Genomic DNA, 12,744 nt, shown 5'->3' with positions numbered 1-12,744 from the left:
CAGGGGTGGCAAAACACTGCCAATCCCAGAAATTCACATACTGTCCTTTGAGTGGTGGGGGTTGGTATGCGTGGCACCATTTTTTTTCCTAGCTTCTGATAACCACCTCTGTCCATCCTTAAGAATATAACCCAAGTAGGTCACCTCTTTTAGGCATATTTCAGTAGCCTAAATCTCCCAGGGTAGCCAACAGATCTTCTGTTCTGGCCTGGCAAGCCTGTGCTGTGTCTGCTGCTATTAAGATGTCATCCACATATTATAACAGAGTGAAGTGAGGATGCACTTAGTGGTACTTACCCAGGTCCTCAAGTAGGGCTTCGTCAAACAGCGTAGTGAGTTTTTGAATCCCTGGGGCAGCCTCATTCAGGTAAGTTAAGTTGTCCATTAAATCCTTTTTCTGAGTTGTGCCACTCAAAGGCAAACAATGGCTGGCTTTGGGTAGCCAATGGCAGGCTGAAGAAAGCATCTTTTAAATCTAGAACTGTATACCATGGTCAAGAGGGGTACAGAGCGCTCAAGAGAGTATAAGGGTCAGGCACAGTAGGGTGTACGTCCAAAACTCGTTCGTTGACTTCCCTTAGGTCCTAAACTGGCCTGTAGTCGCCTGTGTGAGGTTTCTTCGCTGGGAGGAAGGGTGTGTTCCAGGGTGAGTGGCAGGGGATTAGTATTCCCAGGTCTTGGAGGCACCTAATATGGGGACTGATTCCCATATAGGCTTCTTGAGACATGGGGTACTGTTTCACTCTAATGGGGGCCATTCCAGGTTTTAGTTCCACCCAGATGGGTGGATGATATGAGGCCAGTCCTATTCCTCCAGTTTCAGCCCAGGCCATGGGGAACTTTTGTAGCCAGTTGGCAATATCCACCAATGGGCCCGGTTGTTGTTGGAGCCTGTATTCATCGTCCAATTTCACAGTCAAAACCTGTATAGGTTGTCCCTGCTTGTCAGCAACATGAGGCCCATCAGAGTCAAAGAAAATTTGAGCTCCAATTTTAGTGAGCAGGTTTCTGCCTAGTAGGGGGTATGGGCATTATGGTATGACCATGAACGAGTGGGATGCCTGGCCTGAGCCAAGGTGTACTGTTCTTCAGGTAGTCCATGGATATTGGCTCATACCAGTAGCCCCTGTACCCAAGACCTTTTGCTGGACAATTTACATTGGGGTGCTGTTAGCACTTAGTGTTGTGCACCTGTGGACACTAGAAAAGTTATTGGTGTCCCCTCCACTCTTAAGGTTACCTTGGGCTCGGGGAGGGGTCTGAACCCCGTCTCCCCTAGTCATTGAGTTCCTCTAGGTCTAGGACCCAGACATGCTGTATTCCTCTCTCTCTGAGGGGGTTTTTCAGGACAGTCCTTAACCCAGTGACCCATCTTTTTGCAGTACGCACATTGATTACATTGTAGTCAGGGTGGTTCATCCTGGGGCCACTTTTTACTTTGTTCAGTTGTAAGCTTTCTGGGCTGTTGGTTTTGTTCTCCCGAGGACTTGGCTGTTGCAGTTAAAAGGATGTTGGCCAGATTACAAGTATTTTTCTCATTGGCTGAGGCTATGGTGCAAGCTTGACACTCTTCTGGGCTCTGTTATTGTAGACTTGCTTTGCAAGGGCAACCAGCTCTGGTAGACTCTTATCAGCTAACCTATCTAATTTTTGCATTTTCCATCTTATGTCTGGTGCCACCTGGTTAACAAAGCTAAATATGGCTGTAGTTTTATTTTCAGGTCTCTCTGGGTCCATGGGCGTACATGTACGACACGCTTCCATGAGCCTCTCTAAGAAGGTGGTGGGCAATTCATCTTTCCCTTGTTGAACATCACTAACTTTGGCCAGATTAGTGGGCCGCCTAGCGGCTGCTTGGAAACCTCCCATTAGAGTCTGGCGATAGACCTGGAGTCTCTCCTTACCTTCTGCTGTGTTGAAATCCCAGTCAGGTGCAGTCAACAGGAAGCTTGCATCTATTATAGCCTGGTTGCTGGTCAGGTTCTCATCTGTGCCCAGAACCAACTTTCGGACTTCTGTCTGGATTCTCTCTCTTTCCTCTGTAGTGAAGAGAATCTGCAAGAGCTGTTGACAGTCACCCCAAGTTGGCAAGTGGCTAAAAGTTATAGAGTCCAGTAAGTCTACTAGACCCCCTGACTTTTCAGACAACTTTGGGGTCTGCATTTTCCAATTATAGAGATCACTTGTGGCAAGGCCAATAGTGATGTGGCTGGTTGCCATGATCATCAGGGGGTCCTGTGACTCTCAGGGTGAGAGCCAGGGAGTCAGCCTGTTGGCTCCGCTTAGCCATTCCTCTGGTATGGGGGGGGGGTACCAAGGGGAAGTTGGCCTGCCTGATTGGGTGGTGTGGGCCATTCCCTTTGTTTGGGACTGAGGGGGGGGGGTTCAGGGCTTTGGGGTTGGTTGTAAAGAGGAGGAAAAATAAGATCTTCTCTGGAGGGTCCTTGTAAGACAGGATAAAGAGGTGTGATGGGCGTAGGGTCAGGTTTGGAGCCAGGGAGGGGGATTCCCAACAAGGTCCTGCCAAACAACAATGTAGGGCACTTGGTCTGGGTGGCTGGTCCAAGTGCGCCCTCCAGTGGACATCCTACATTGAAAGTCAGCCATTTGTTCCTGCAAGACAGATAGTTTTCCCTTCTTCTAGGCTCAACTTATGAGCACAGTCTCTGAAATCATTGAAATGGTCCTCAAGGAGAGTAAGGGGAGTCACCTGTGTCTATCCCCTTCTCTCAGTTATAGTCACAAAAATAACACAACTGGCAAACACTATGAACACACTCAAAGAAACAATATATCCTCCTGGACAATGGAGCCAAAACCGAAACTGAGATGCCGACCTCTCACCATACTGCAGGAGCAAACCGCTTTGTCTATGCAGGTCAACCAGGGAGATTAAATCCCCTACAGGTGGGCCTGGGGCACCCAGGACCCACTGCCCAGGCAGGGTGTTCACCAGTGGCATGTCTGTCACACCTCCGGGGGCAAATACAGGAGTACAGGACAGGCCCACTACCAAGTTAGACAGAAGAAAAACACCACAAAACAAAGACATTTACCAGCCAGCAGTCTGGCTCAACCTGTCAGGGGTCCTTGGGGGGGGGGATCCCGGATGAACCCCCAAATATTATGCCCAGATCACTAAATCCCCAAAGACCACCAAAAAGCCAATCACGTATGCAACAGCAAAGAGCATTTATTTTCCAGACTTAAGCTCAGGCTCCCAGATTTTACCAGCACAGTGGATTCATCTGAGAGCCCTGAATGGCGGCAAGGAGAGGCTTTTAATTGAGGTTTGGGCAGGGGGAGGGGGGGAAGATTCAAAAGCAGCAGTTACACAGTTGGTTGGTTTGAACAGTAACTGTACTTGTATTCTTTTGATTGGTCTTAAGATGTTGGCGGGCAAAGGCTAGGAGAATTCCAGGCAGATTAGGTAACCTCCATTGTGATTGGCTAAACAAGCAGCAGTAACATTTGTATGCTTTTGATTGGCTGGGGCAGAAAGGCAGAAGGGACAAATCTCAGGCATGTCCTGGGCATGTCTAGGGGCTGACTCAGGCCCTTGGGTGGATATCTTCCCTGACCATGTCAGGGTGGTTGCCCTCTACTTAAGCGGGAACTTGAAACTTAGGCCTAGCCAGAGCAGTGCCCTATTGACGCCTGTCATGGCATCACTCTGGCTCCTTCAGATACATTTAATCCTCACCATAATAACATAGGAATTGCCATTATCTTTATTTCCCAGATAAGAAAAGGGGGAAAACATGAATAGCATGCCACACACCTAGGAAATGGTAGCACTTGAAGAGCCAGGATTGGTACTCAGGAATCCAGCTCTAGAACTCACCAGCCCCTCCAGCCTTGTAATGCAGCTGCAATTCTCTACCAAGAAAATGCCACTTGAAACAGGCAATGGCAGCTCAGGTAATGTGTGTGTCAGGGCTCAGAAAAGAACTCTGAGACGCCTGGTGCTTGCCAGCTTGAGTATTTTGAACTAAAGCAGCACTGTGCAGGTCTCTCTGGCCTCCCTTGCAGACCCTTTCTGTTCCAAAGGACAAAGAGAACTTTCTCCAAGGTTCCCTCCTCTGACTATGGGAAATTCCTCCACATATGTAGTTGCTAGGGCCACCTCCCTATAATTACATTAAACGGGAAAAGTCAACTCTGTGGAAACCAGATTAGAGTTGACACTATACCCGCAGCCGGGGAGAACTTTGGCCTGGGATAGCATTTGTTTTTCAGGCCAGTTTACCTCCTGTAAAAGTCACTTATTCTTCCTCTAAAATTGCTTACATTCCTCACTACTTCCCTTCTCCTATGAAGGGAACATGCTTCTAAGCCTCATTGGTTACTGAACACCCATTTTCCTGTTCTTTCTCCCTGCCCTTTTCTCCTATTAATGCCTACTGTCCATCTGTTTCAGCAGATTCAGCAATGAAACCTTCAGAGGTTTAACCTCCACGTGGAATTATTTAGCTCCGATCAAAGATGTAGCAAGCAGGGTTAAGGAAACTCATCATTAGATATCCAGTGTCTTTCACTCTCAGGAGAATGTGGAACCTGGCCCCATTCTTGCCTTTCCTAACCCTGGCTACTCTCACCTGGGAAGCTGCAATTCATTAAGCTTAACCTCAAAAAAGCAGAAATGAATACCAGAGTAGCCATCTCATAGAATTTATTTCATTTCACTTCACAGAGCCGGAACAAACAAAACATCATACACTCGACTATGAAGAGGAGGGTCTCTCCTGGACTTACAAAGAAAAGGACTTCTTGAGTGACCCTAGGGCAAACTATTTCACCTCTCTGCTGTTTCTTCAATCACAGAATGAAAGGGTTTGAGGGGATTATCTATCAGATCCTATTGCATTCTAAAATGCTTGGGTGTCTCTTACCAATCCAGCTTTAACAAAAGCTGCCAAGGAAATTGCCCAAAACACTCCTTTTATCATGTTACTTCCATATAGAAGAGTCCAAATGACTCCTTAAGACCTCTTACATAATCGTTTAATCTGTTGTCAAATTTTCAAGACACTCATAAAAAGGGGCCTCACATGACTATAACTACCGTTGTTTTATTTTATTGTACTGGGGATACCCAGGGTCTTGCATAAAAGTGCCCTAAATAGCTTCCCTTGTTTCCAGGCATTATTCATTACAGTTGTGCTCCATTCAGCCTGGCCTCCCCATTGTCTGCTTTTTACAGACACAATTCCACCTTTGGAGTGTTTGCTTTTGTTTCCTCCTACCATAGATAAAGCCAGAAACAGTAAGTTCGCCCTCCTATGTCTGAATCCAGGGCCTTTGTAATAAAGGTCACAATTTCCTTCCAGGGAAGTCTTTCCAGATTTCTTTTATCAACAGAACATATAAAGTCTTTCAAGATACAGTAATAATGAAGAATACATCTCAGCCTCTGCAAGCAGTGCTCGTTTCCTTAGACACCTGACCTTGGGCCAGAACTTGGGCATTAAGAGGGCTCCTTCCTCTTAAGACCTTTCCTCTCCTCCCTCCCTTATAGCCTTTTTCTAGCTTATGGGCCTCTGCTACTGATTATTGGTTCTAGACCACACACAAATCTATACATTTGTAGCTAGGATCCACATATAAGAGAGAACATGCGATGTTTGGCTTTCTGGGCCTGGGTTACCTCACTTAGTATAATCCTTTCCAGATCCATCCATTTCCCTGCAAATTCATAATTTTATTTTTCTTTACTGCTGAATATAACTCCATTGTGTAGATGTACCACATCTTTATTGCCCATTCATCTGTAGATGAACATCTAGGCTGGTTCCATTTCCTAGCTATTGTGAATAGAGCAGCAATAAACATGGTTGTATAAGTATCTCTAAGGTAGTGAGAAGAGTCATTAGGATATATGTCTAGGAGTGCTATAGCTGGATCATATGGAAAATCTATCTTTAGCTGTCTCAAGAACCTCCACACTGATTTCTACAATGGCTGTACGAGATTACATTCCCACCAACAATGCAGACAGGTTCCCTTTTACCACAACCTTGCCAACATTTAATGTCATTTGTTTTCTTGATGGTAGCCATTCTGACCAGAGAGAGGTGGAATCTCAAGGTAGTTTTAATTTGCATTTTCCTGATGGCTAAGGATGTAGAACACTTTTTAGATGTTTATATGCCATCTGTATTTCTTCTGGTGAGAACTCTCTATTTAGTTCCATAGCCCATTGTTTGATTGGGTTGAGTTCTTTGTATATTCTGGGTATTAATCCTCTGTCAAATGTGTAACTGGCAAAGATTTTCTCCCATTCTGTAGGTTGTCTCTTTGCTCTATTCAGTGTCCTTTGCTGTACAAAAGCTTTGTAATTTCACAAGATCCCTGTAGTTGATTAGTGGTTTTATTTTCTGAGCAATTGGGGTAATATTCAGAAAGTCATTACCTATGCCAATATGTTGAAGGGTTTCCTCTACCTGTTCCTTTAGCAATTTCAGAGTTTCAGGTCTGATATTAAGATCTCTCATCTACTTGGATTTGATTCTTGTACATGGGGAAAGACAAGGATCTATTTTTATCTTTCTACATATAGATACCTAGTTTTCCCAGCACTACTTGTTGAAAAGGCTCTCACCTGGGTGTGGTGGCACATGCCTTTAATCCCAGCATTTGGGAGGCAGAGGTAGGAGACTGTTGTGAATTCCGGGCCAGCCTGAAACAACAGAGTGAATTCCAGGTGAGCCTGGGCTAGAGCAAGACCCTACCTCAAAGAAAAAAGAAAAAAAAAGGCTGTCTTTTCTCCAATGAATATTTTTGGCATTTTTGCCAAAAATCAGGTGGATGTAGCTGCCTGGATTAACATCTGGGTCCTCTATTCTGTTCCATTAATCTATGTGTCTGTCTTTGTGCCAATACCATGCTGTTTTTGTTTCTATGGCTTTGTAATATAGCTTAAAATCTGGTATGGTATAAGAACAGATTACAGGGGGTTGGGGGGGAAGGCCTAAGCAAGGTCAGGGGAAGAGATCGTGTAAAAAGACGGATGGGTGTGTGTGTGTGTGGGGTCAATCAAAATGCAAGATATTCTGAGTAAGACATATGAAAATCTACTTTTTAAAATAATGGCATACCCAGAAACCATAGATTGTTACTAGAAAATTTTCAGTTCCTGGGATGGGATACCTCCCAGTGAGTTGTTAGCCAGGGAGGTCTATGTTGCCTCCAAAACATTACAGACTATTACCAAGGCCCTTGGTTCCCCCATGAGAAAGAGATGGTAAGATCCTATTGCTGAAGATATCACATGCCTGAGTGGCAAAGTCACTGAGAAATCAAGGTGGTGCTGAGCAGAAAACCTTCTCCCTGTAGACCAGCCAAATGAAAGCTGGGAAAAGCTGCACTGTATGCAGCCTTATGGGAGACAGAAGTCATCAGCAGTGAAAACAGTGGACACTGGAAACCTTAAGTTTGGCCAGACAGGCCAGAATGTCTGAACGAGTGCAATAGTGGTATGTCTGCTCTGGGGGAAACCAACTGATCTCTAATTGGACTGAAGGCTCATTCTATGGGAGGGAATACTTGCCTGCTACTGAAAACCTATCAAAAGCCTATGGCAGGAGAGGTCATGAGCCTTAGGGGTATAAAGCCTGGTCTTGTCTGGATAAATGCATATATTACTCTCACCAAATTGCCCTGAAATCATTACACTTAATATTCACACTCATATATTAATGCCACTCTCACTTCTGGCTACAGAAGCTTCTCTTTTCAGATGGCGATGACCACTGGGATGACCCAAAAGGCAACATAGTGCAGAGAAGAAAGGACAAAGGATTGTCCAGCACTGAAACATCTCACAACCTCCAAGGCTCAGGGTCCACTGTGGAATAGGTGGCAGAATGTAAGAGCCAAAGGAAGGGTACCACACCCTACATACAAGTGTCCAGACAGAATTTGTCCTCGATATCCAAGACCTCACAGTGCCTAGCAATACCCACCCAAGACCCTCATAATAGGAGAAAAAGATGATGCCATCAAATTAAAAGAGACTAATGGACAAAGGGAGGGGATATGACGGAGAGCAGAGCTATGAAGGAGAAAATGGGGGAGGGACATACCATGGTTTGTTGTCTCTAAGTATAAAAGTTGTCAATAAAAATATATATAATAATAATAATAAAAGGAGGCTCTTTTCTTGCCCAAGCATCTAGCACGGAGCAAGTTCCCAGCAAGGTTGGCCCTCCTCCACTTCCTGAGCTCGCAGGTGCTTGCACCAGGTGTGTAAAGTCACGCAGGGGACGCAGGACCTGCCCATCCGCTTATGGGGGACAAGGCAACATCTTCCAGACAGGGGTGTTTCCCCCCCCAGCATCCGTCTTGGAGCGTCCACGCCCCACTTCCAGGCCCTTTCTCCCCTGCACCCCCAAGCCCGAAGCCCACTTCTCCATCCACCCGAGGGAGGCAGCCGGAGCGCATCGCGCGGGGCCGAGCGCCACTCACCCGGCTCCAGACACCCAATCCGGAGCTCGCCCTGCGCGAGACGAGCGACCAGCGACGGCCAGGAGCGCTGAGCTGCGACGGGACAGGGAGGGCGCCGGCACTTCCGGCCCCGGGAGGGCGGGGCGGAGCGCACCGGAAGTAACGCGGGCGCGTCCATCCGCGCGCGGGGGGTGGTGGGGAGAAGGATGAAGGCGAGCGAGCAATTCCACGGGGCGGCCGTGCGTGGGCGGTGAGCGGGGCGGCGCGGCGGGTCGCGCACGGCCGGGACGTGGGTCCTCCCCCCGTCGGACGGCCCGCGCGGAAGCGGTGCGCCCCCTGCGGCTGCGATGGTCGCGCCGGCTCCGCCCTCCACCCCATATTCCCACGGCCCTTCCGCATTCCTGGCTGCGGGGCGGACCCCGGGGGACAGCGCTGGAATTTGACCCCCGATCCGCCCTGGTTTAAGGGGTCCCTGGGCACTCGCCCAGAATCGCCCGATTTAGCGAAGGCCGGTTGATCTGGTTAAAACCGAACATCAGATAAACAACTTTCTGGAGTAGGAGGAATGTCACGGGGAAGCACACGCCCGCTAGCCCCAGAAACCCTTTGCAAGCTGCCCTTGAGGCACGGTCCCTAAACCCTTCTCCCTCCCCCTTTCCCACCTCCAAAAGGCCTTAGCTTAGCAGGCCAAGGCTTGCGTCAGCTTCAGTCCCCATTCAGCCACAAGAAACTTTTATTCAAATCATTTGGTTTCCTTTAGGTTACTAGAGAGATGCCAAATCACACGCGCTATTCATGCACACATGCTTTAGCGTCAAAACACAGAAATCAAGAAGCTGTAACTATTCAGGTGCTGTTTTTGGTAGTTTGTGGAGTGTTCCCCTCACCTGCGGAAGCTCTAGATGAATAATGCTGTTGCAAAATAGAGGATGGTAACCCTAATAGCAATTTTTATTTAGGATTTACAGCCTAAATATGTGCCTGATGCTGCGGAGATGAGTATTCAAACTCTCTTCTTTCAAAGAGTTTATAGCCCAGAAATCTTTGATTGGAAATTCCCAGAAGACAGGAACGGTGTGTTCGGCACTGTAGTACATTGTACCACTGCCCGGCAGTACTTAAATAGTACCATGCAACAAAACTAGGGTGGCTGTAAAACAGATTCCTGAGCCTCAAAACCCAGTGTTAGGATCCAGTAGGCCAGAGGTGGAAGGCAATTTACACATTTCTAGTTAGCACCCAGGCAATGTTTTGTTCCTAAGTATTGATTCATTTCTTTAGATGCTGTCCACCTTGATTCTTGGCTTGGATAACTGTTGCTTCCCCTCATCAGATTTTGGCTTCTTCATTTTTTGTCACAGAGCTTCTCCAGGTATAGGTATATATTACCACCACCCCATAAATTCCTACCCTAGTCCACGTAACATCACACCTAATAAGCAGAGAGAAGTGGTACATACCTGAAAGGAGCATATGGACGGCAGGGGCAGAAGGCTATTAAGTTCAAGGCTAATCTGCCCTACAAAGCTAGATTCCCATCTCCAAAACCAAAACAGCCAGGTGTGGTGGCTCAGGCCTGTAATCCCAGCACTCGGGAGGCTGAGGTAGGGGCATCTCTGAGACCAGCTGGGATGCAGAGTGAGCTCCAGGGCAGCCTAGGCTAGAGACCTGGCCTCAAAATTAAAATACTGAAACAAGTCATAGTTGCAATTGTATGGTTACTGACTGTACTTTTGTTTTTTATTTGGTGCTAGGGATGAAACCCAGGGTCTCAAACATGCCAGGAGACCATTCTGCTTTACCACTGAGCTACATCCCCTTGTACTGTGACTTTAGAACTGTGCTGTTGTCTAATACAAAAAAACTTTATTTAAAAGTAAGCTCAATTGGGCTGAAGAGATGGCTCAGCAGTTAAAGGGCACTTGCTTACACAACCTGATAGCCTGGGTTCCATTCCCCCGTACCTACGGAAAGCCAGATGCACAAAGTGTGCATGCATCTGGGGTTCGTTTGTTGTGGCTGGAGGCCCTGGTGTGGCCCTACTCTTTTTTCTGTCTGCCTTTTTCTCTGTCTCTTTCACTCAAATAAATAAAATAAATTATTTCAATTGTATTAGACACATTTTAAATTCTCAATAGTCAAATGTGGCTACTGTCTTGGCTAGCTATCAGATTCCATCAGCAGAGAACATTCTAGTGGATAGTGGTTATTAATGTTTTAAAGAACTCTAGGGGCTAAAAAGATGGCTCAGTGGTTAAAGACACTTCTGCTGGCCCAGAATCAATTCCAAAGCCACCCTCACTAGCCAGATACAAAAAGTGGTGCATCTGATGTTCATCTGCAGTGACGAGGCCCTGGCTTAACACACATGCACAAACACAAGAAGAAAAACATTATTATAAGACATATTGTTCTCTTTAGAAAAAAGAAAACATTTTTAATGAAAATGTTACTAATGGATAGCACTTGGGAAATCTATGTCAACAATCATTTCTGTTGGTTCAACATAAGGTTCCAGTCTATGTATCGAGGCTGGCCTCAAACTTGCAATCTTTCAGTCTCAGCCACTATTGGAAATGCAGGTGTGCACCAGATCTGGCTGTTGCAAAGACAATTATTTAAGTACTAAAGTTAAAAAATAATTTGGAAAGTCGGTACAATTCTAAAATTAACACTGGAGAAAAGGCATGCATCCTGCTGCTGTTTAGGCAGGCTTGGAGGTATCTAGAATAAATTAAGAGGTAGTTGGAAGAGCAAATGAAAAAAGGCCACACGGCACTGAGAAAATGAATCCAAGTAGGATTAGCTCAAGCAACCCCTCTAAGGATAGAAAACCTAAGAGCCAGGTTTCAGGGAAATCACACACACACACGGCCTGGTGAGACACACACAACTGCTGTAACAGATCTGCTCAGGAAATTCAAAGCGAACGATTCTAGCATCTCTGGCTACCAGTCAACTGATGGGCTTTTCTATGTATAATCTAATAACCCTTTAATATCATGAAATTCCCACTTACAATGATTTACCACTCACCAAGTATAGACTCCATGAAGCCTTTTCCTTCGTCTCAAACTACCATTGAACTCCCACCTTCCTGGAGAAGCACTGCTGTGTGATCGAGGTTCTAGCCCTTCCTCACCCTTGAATGTGTTTAATTTTCTTCTAGCCTGTCTTCTTCCCCTCTTTCTACAAACAGACTTCAATCTCCAAAGATATGCCTTTGACCTGCCTTCCCTCCAGGAATTCTTTCCAGAGTCTCACTGGTTAAGTAAAAAAAAAAAAAAAGAGTATTTGGAACCTACTATGTACACATCATTTACCTTTTGTGTTTCTAAGGTTTCTAACAAACTTAGAAGGAACTATCTTTATTTCACTGATGAGGGAGCTGACATGTAAGAATAGCCTGGTCTGTAGGACACAAGACTTACTGGAGACCAGTTCTAAACCCATGCTTCTTTTTTTTTAAATTTTAATTTAATTTTATTTTTTATCTTTTCACAATTCCATGCTTCTTTTAAATGTTATAGCTCCATTTATAATAAAAGGCACAAAGAGGTCAAGAATTTACATAAGTAAAGGGAACTTGAAAATACAGGTCTCCTTGACCCCTCAACTCTGCTGTAGCTCACCATGGATTCTACACTAAGGAAGGATGGCTGATGATTTGCCAATCTAGTGGCTTCATTTAGAACTTCCCCATACTTGGGATAGACAATGGCTTAGTAGTTAAGATGCTTGCCTGAGAAGCCTTAGGATCAAGGTTCAATTCTCCAGAACCTACGTAAGCCAGATGCACATAGTGATGCATCTGTCTGAAGTTCATGTGTAATGGCTAGAGGCCCTGGCAAGCACATTCTCTCTAATAAATAAGTATTTTAAAACCTTCTCACATTTGGCTTTTCTGTGACTTGACTCTGTAACCTCCTTAACTCCTGGACCTTGGTATCTAGAACTCCTGTGACCCCATTTACCTCTCCAAGACCTTTAGTCACCTTCTACGTGATCTTGAAAACGTATCCTTCCTTCCTCACACCTTCTAGAAAGTGATTCCCTTCTTACAATTTGCTTGTATTTGTCTTTTGTTCTGACCTTCCTCCTTCTTCCCCAGAACCATTCAGTTCTTGCCCTTAAGTCACAGGTTCCCTGACCAAATAAAATTCAGGCTGTGTGTGAAGCCTAAGGACCCCGGTTCGAGGCTCGGTTCCCCAGGTCCCACGTTAGATGCACAAGGGGGCGCACGTGTCTGGAGTTCATTTGCAGAGGCTGGAAGCCCTGGCGCGCCCATTCTCTCTCTCT

At 45.9% G+C, this 12,744-nt stretch overlaps 1 protein-coding gene across 3 annotated transcripts in view; it reads right to left on the bottom strand.

Annotated features, from left to right (window-relative positions):
• LOC101617926 (myosin regulatory light chain 12B) overlaps positions 1-8,572 on the bottom strand; it is a 35,916-nt gene extending 27,344 nt beyond the window's left edge. The window contains exons 1-2 of one of the 3 annotated variants that reach the window (XM_045143445.1): positions 8,467-8,565; positions 1,905-2,064 (exon numbers count right to left, since the gene is read on the bottom strand). The gene's annotated coding sequence lies outside the window, so the exon portion shown is untranslated. Of the gene's footprint in view, positions 1-1,904; positions 2,065-8,466 lie in introns of all 3 variants that reach the window. The other 2 variants (XM_045143446.1, XM_004662652.3) reach the window with 2 other exon arrangements.
• Between the last annotated feature and the right edge of the window lie 4,172 nt (positions 8,573-12,744).

Source organism: Jaculus jaculus, chromosome 2 (genome assembly GCF_020740685.1).
Source record: "Jaculus jaculus isolate mJacJac1 chromosome 2, mJacJac1.mat.Y.cur, whole genome shotgun sequence".
In the NCBI taxonomy this organism is placed as follows: Eukaryota; Metazoa; Chordata; class Mammalia; order Rodentia; family Dipodidae; genus Jaculus; species Jaculus jaculus.
This window is presented reverse-complemented; position numbering and strand designations above follow the sequence as displayed.